The sequence below is a fragment of the Pyrus communis genome, chromosome 6, assembly GCF_963583255.1.
Source record: "Pyrus communis chromosome 6, drPyrComm1.1, whole genome shotgun sequence".
Lineage (NCBI taxonomy): Eukaryota > Viridiplantae > Streptophyta > Magnoliopsida > Rosales > Rosaceae > Pyrus > Pyrus communis.
This window is the reverse complement of record NC_084808.1, coordinates 5,662,966-5,668,298: the sequence shown is the minus strand read 5'-3', so window position 1 is coordinate 5,668,298 and position 5,333 is coordinate 5,662,966. Positions and strand designations below refer to the sequence as shown.

Genomic DNA, 5,333 nt, shown 5'->3' with positions numbered 1-5,333 from the left:
TATCGGCTTGGCATCCTTTATTTTTCTGGACTTTCCCAGATTAAGTCCAATTACCCAGTCTCTACATTTGTTCATATATTATTGTTCTAGGCTTGCCATCCTTTATTTTTCTCAACAATGTAGTATCTGATCCTTGGCCATGTGTTATAATTTTCTTGAATTTTTTACATTTTCAATTAGTATGAAATTGGGCTGACAGAAATTTTAGGCCAAAAGTGACACACCCCGACCCAGAATGTTCACTAGGACTTCGAATTGAGCTGTGCTGGCTGACATCTAGAAGGTAACGAAGCCAGCATAGCTCAATTCGGAGTCCTAGTGGACATTCCAGGTCAGGGTGTGTCAATTTGGTATCAGAGCCAATCCCTAGCTGGAAGTGTGCCGACGAGGACGTCGGGGCCCTAAAAGGGGTGGATTGTAAGATCCCACATTGTCCAGGGGTGAGGATCCTGTAAGCCTTATATGTATATTCTCATCTCTACCTAGCACGAGTCCTTTTGGGAGCTTATTGGCTTCATGTTTCGTAGGAACTCCGAAGTTAAGCGAGTTCGCGAGAGAGCAGTCTCAGGATGGGTGACTCACCGGGAAGTTCTCGTGTGAGTTCCCATAAACAAAACCCTAAGGGCGTGGTCGAGGCCCAAAGCGGACAATATCGTGCTACGGTGGAGTCGAGCCTGGGATGTGTTGGGGGCCTGGTTCGAGGTGTGACAAAAAGCCCAAAATCTTAAATTTCAGCCTAAAAGACCAAAATTTAACCCTGATCTGTCCCGAAATACTGAAAATATTTTGGGAATACTAAAATTCTGGTTTGGGATCAGTATTCAAATTCATGTCCCGAAAAGGGTCAATTTAGGATTCGGGATCCCATTTTTTGGTCCGGGATCCTATTACCGAACTAGCCTTAGAAAATAGTGAGAGTTATTTTGTACTCCCATTATTTCAAATAATGAAAGAAAGTACTACTGGTAACCCGAAGACGTAGGCACACTTGTCGAATCTCATAATTTTTGTGTCTTATTTATTTTTTATTTCACTACACACATATCCTCGATTTCACAACATATTATAATCTTTTACATGGTTATTGTTAATATTGGATCATTTTTTTTTTAAAAAAAAAAAAGAGAAAAAACCAAGCGTGTCAAATTGAGGAGCGACATTGACATTTTAACAAGAACTAGCAGTTTTTTTTTTTTTTTTTTTTTTTTTGTTGAAACAAACAATATTATCTAGATTAAGGGTTAGGAAATGAGTTAAGCCTCAAACTGGGTTAGCCACAAATTCGTCTTTTAGTGAGAATCGAATCTAAAACTTTTTATTTATAAATAAAAAATAATAATATTAAATCGTAGTACTAAATGATAATTTTTTAGCAACTCTTAATAGAGAAGGTTCACGAGGGGGTTGAGTTGCCATTAATTCCTTCATGACATGACATGTTTCACATGACGTGTCTTTGCTATAGTGTACATATAGGCTATACAGCCATACATGCATATCACTTTGGAAGCTTATGCCAAAAGCTATCATCATGTATCACAGCCCATTCAATGACCCCTCCAACCATTAAGAATCTCACTTCCTTCTTTCCAAAGTCCACCGACCCTTCACAAAAGCAAAGAACCCACAAAACAAAAACCACAAAGAAATAAAAAATGTCCAAACCCAGAAGCGGAAGAGCCAATCCCACTCTAATTCTCTACCTATCCCTCCTTTTAATCCACATCCACTTCTCAATCTGCAATGGGATTTCAGTTCTTGACCTGAATCATCCACTCAAAGGAAGCGAAATCGAGGCTGCCATTGGGGGAAGAAGTGCCTGCAGCAAGAAGATTGGGGAATGCTTGACAGAGCCAGAGATGGAGTCAGAGAGCAGCAGGAGAATTCTGGCAATGCAGAAGAAGTACATCAGCTATGGGACTCTCAACAGGGACTTGGTTCCCTGTGGAAAACCAGGGGCTTCCTACTACAATTGTCACGCTGCGGCGGCGAATCCTTACAACAGAGGGTGTGAGGTCATCACAAGATGTGCAAGAGGTAATTGACATGGAAACTTGATATAATTACAGGATGTGGAACCCTAGCTTGGAGAGAATGGAACTACTGATTTCATTCAAATCTGTTAAAATCTGTTAAATGTTAATGGTGTATTGTGATGGGGGTGTTTTGGGTATGAATGTATATTTGAGAACCCTTGTTTTGAAATGTTGTACTAGATCATGTATGATTAGCATGAATTTTATTGGACATCTGACTTTTGTTTTCCCTAAACCCTATCAATCCCACATTCATATATATATGGACGTGGGATTGATAGATGTTCCAATGATACATGTTCTTGTGTGAGGGATAAAATTATGCTTTTTTCTAATGCAATTTTGCTTATTTTTTGAGAGAAAATAAACCTCCAAAAGAGAGATTAGATTGATGGATTTCTACAAAGAAAAAGCTTGAGGATGCAAAAATGGTAAATAATGTAGACTAGTTATTGGGGAATTAGTAGATTGAGAAATTGAAATGGGAAAATGATTTTCGCACTCCTCCTTTCTCGTCCTTCATGTCTCCTTTTTTTTAGCCTTCAAATTGAATAAACCAAGCGAGAATCATCAAGGGATAGAAACAAGAGCGGAAGTGCAGAAGAAGCAAACGAAAGTGTTAAAATCACTTTCCAAGTGAAAATATGCAAGAGAGAGCTAGGAGGTGGGTAGGTAAGTGGGTGCTTAACAAATGACAGTGCATATTGGTGTTGGATATTCTCTTGAGAGGAAGACTGACAGTTAGTCTGAGTGGATGACAGAAGGATGGCATCAATGAACAAAAGGGAAGGGAAGGGAAGATCAAATTCTTGTACTATTAGATGGATTTTGTCCACATTGTTGTAGGTCAAAGTGACGGACCCCATTCTCCTCTTGGTACATTGCATATATACAATTAGAACCTATTCAACTACCCGTCTACCGGACCTTCTTTGTTTACATGTAAGTGAGAGGTCTTAGCTTAAATTCTCAGATTTCCGGTTATCATCGTAGCAGAAGATGATCATGCTATGCAGCCTTCAGGGCTTCAGTTTAAGATTTTCCGATGCCTATGCCTTTGTTTTCATCAGAATATGTTGAAGAAATTCAGTTTGTAAAATAGTCACTAGAATGCCACACATGAAGCTTTTGTTGAACAAACATTGCTAATTGTTGAAAACGTTATCTTCCAACCGCAACCAAGCTCAAACATGATTAAAGTCGAGCAAATGCCCTGCCAAAATATCTGGCCTTAATTCTGAGAGATTTTTCCAAAGTGCCAAGTACACAAGCGGCAGTCCCGTGTCATTGTATAAGTGGACGAAATGAACTTTCCTTCCGTTTGTCCATGGCTCCTTTTACATGAGGTAGAGGTAGTTGTAGCTCAGCACTTTTGTTTTCCTGGTGATTGCCAGAGAAAGAAAATCCTGGTGGTACTTTTGGCTCATTGTCAGACAGCTTAGCACCATTTTTATCGGCTGCAGGAACAACTAAGCCGTTACTGTCAGCTTCGTTTGAACTAGAACATCACGAGTGGAGGTTTCACCTCAGCTTAACACAGAAAGTAACGGAAATTTTGAATCTGAGCTTAATTTTTAACGGACTTCACCACAAGGATTTAAATCTGAATTTTTTACCACATAGGCTATCTTTTGAACTCTTATCACTGAATACTCTATCACCATGAGGATCATTTATCCAATTAGGCCTAGCCAAAATGATCCCCTGAGATTTGAAACTAATAGAAGTGGTCACTTGAGTAAAATCTCATGAACCAAAGTAAAAAGTTATGCTAATTTCAGGATCATTTTGTTTAAAAAACCTTTCTTATATATGCTATTCCACCACCATCAGAATCAGATTTCCTAGTAGTACATGATAGCAAATTATCTAAAATTAGTTTGAGCACACTCTGTTAACAATACTGTTGTACCTTTTGCCTAAGATTCGGATCGATGTACCTTCCCGGAAGCACTCCGCCGGAAGTCTATTAGGAAAACCAACAAAGCCAAACCCTCCGGGAAAGGCCCCTGTCTCATGCACATCAAACAGAAAGAGCTGATGGGCTACAAATTGATTCATACCCACATGATAGCTTAATGGGCTTACCCATGCCCATCTCGCAGGATTTCCTTGGAATGACTCCTTTTCGAACTCATACTCATTGGAACGCCTTCATCCTAGTGGAGAAAACGCTCTTGGTGTAATACATTGAAGACTTGGGAAGTTCAAATTCGAATACTTTATGCGCAAAGTTTGAGCTTCCAGTATCCAAATAAAGCAGAAACTTGAACAGCAAGCAACAAGTAGCAGCCAAGCCAACCACTCCAAATACTCATAAACAAACTCGGATTTTATGGAATTAGGATTTACAGCCAAATTATCATCTTTTTTTATTTTTTTTCACTCGTAAAAAAAAAAAACAGTATCATCAATACCTTAGTATAATACACTCACAAACATTTTTGTTTTCTAAGTACGAGAGATTTTCAGCATATCCAGAAAATATCCGCTACTATTTTAGTATCCCTAAGGTACTTTTAGGGAGATTCCTGCCACATTCCCATCATCAAAAACGAAGAAAATACCAAATACAGATGTTAAAGAGATTTTTTTAATGTGCTGAAAATTTGGTCTAGTACACCAAGTCATCATACAAGTGGTTGAAAAAAAAAAATTCAAATCTCCAACCACTTGTATTATGATGCTTGGGGTATCCAATCACTAAAGCTATAATAATAACAACAATAACATTAATAAGGTTAATCACATTTTACCACCTCAACTTTGGGTCGCATAACAAAATTATACCTCATCTTTTGAACATTATAATGTCATACATCAACTTATGTATTCATTGCAATTTCAAACCTCCGTTAAAAAATCCGTCAATTTGTCCTTTAATTAATGATGTGACAAATGTAAGTCCCACATTGTGCTAATTGTGGATGCAAATTTTTGTCTTTCCTTGATCGACGAATTTGCACTTGCAAAATAATAACACTTAAGATTAAAGCCAAAAGCCTCACTCGTCAACGATGAATGGGGAAGGGGGCTTTGGCTGAAGTATCGCTGATGTCAAAGTTAGAATTCCGAAAAGAATGTGTTTGAGTGCTTGTACAAAAGCAAAAGGCCTCATTAGGGGTAGCAAAAGCTTCTCCAAATTTTTGAGATCAATGGAGTATTTACAGGAGAAAAGGAGGAGATGGGCTGGTCCTTTAGGGTTTAGAGATGGCCGACCTAGGGTGGAATTTTAGGTGAGAATATTCTAAGATATTTGTGTAAATAAATATCTTAGAATAATTAGATAAATATCCT

General features: G+C 38.3%; 1 pseudogene; it reads left to right on the top strand.

Annotated features, from left to right (window-relative positions):
- The first annotated feature begins 1,522 nt into the window (after nucleotides 1–1,522).
- Nucleotides 1,523–2,265, top strand: LOC137737866 (protein RALF-like 24; annotated as a pseudogene).
- The last annotated feature ends 3,068 nt before the right edge of the window (nucleotides 2,266–5,333 follow it).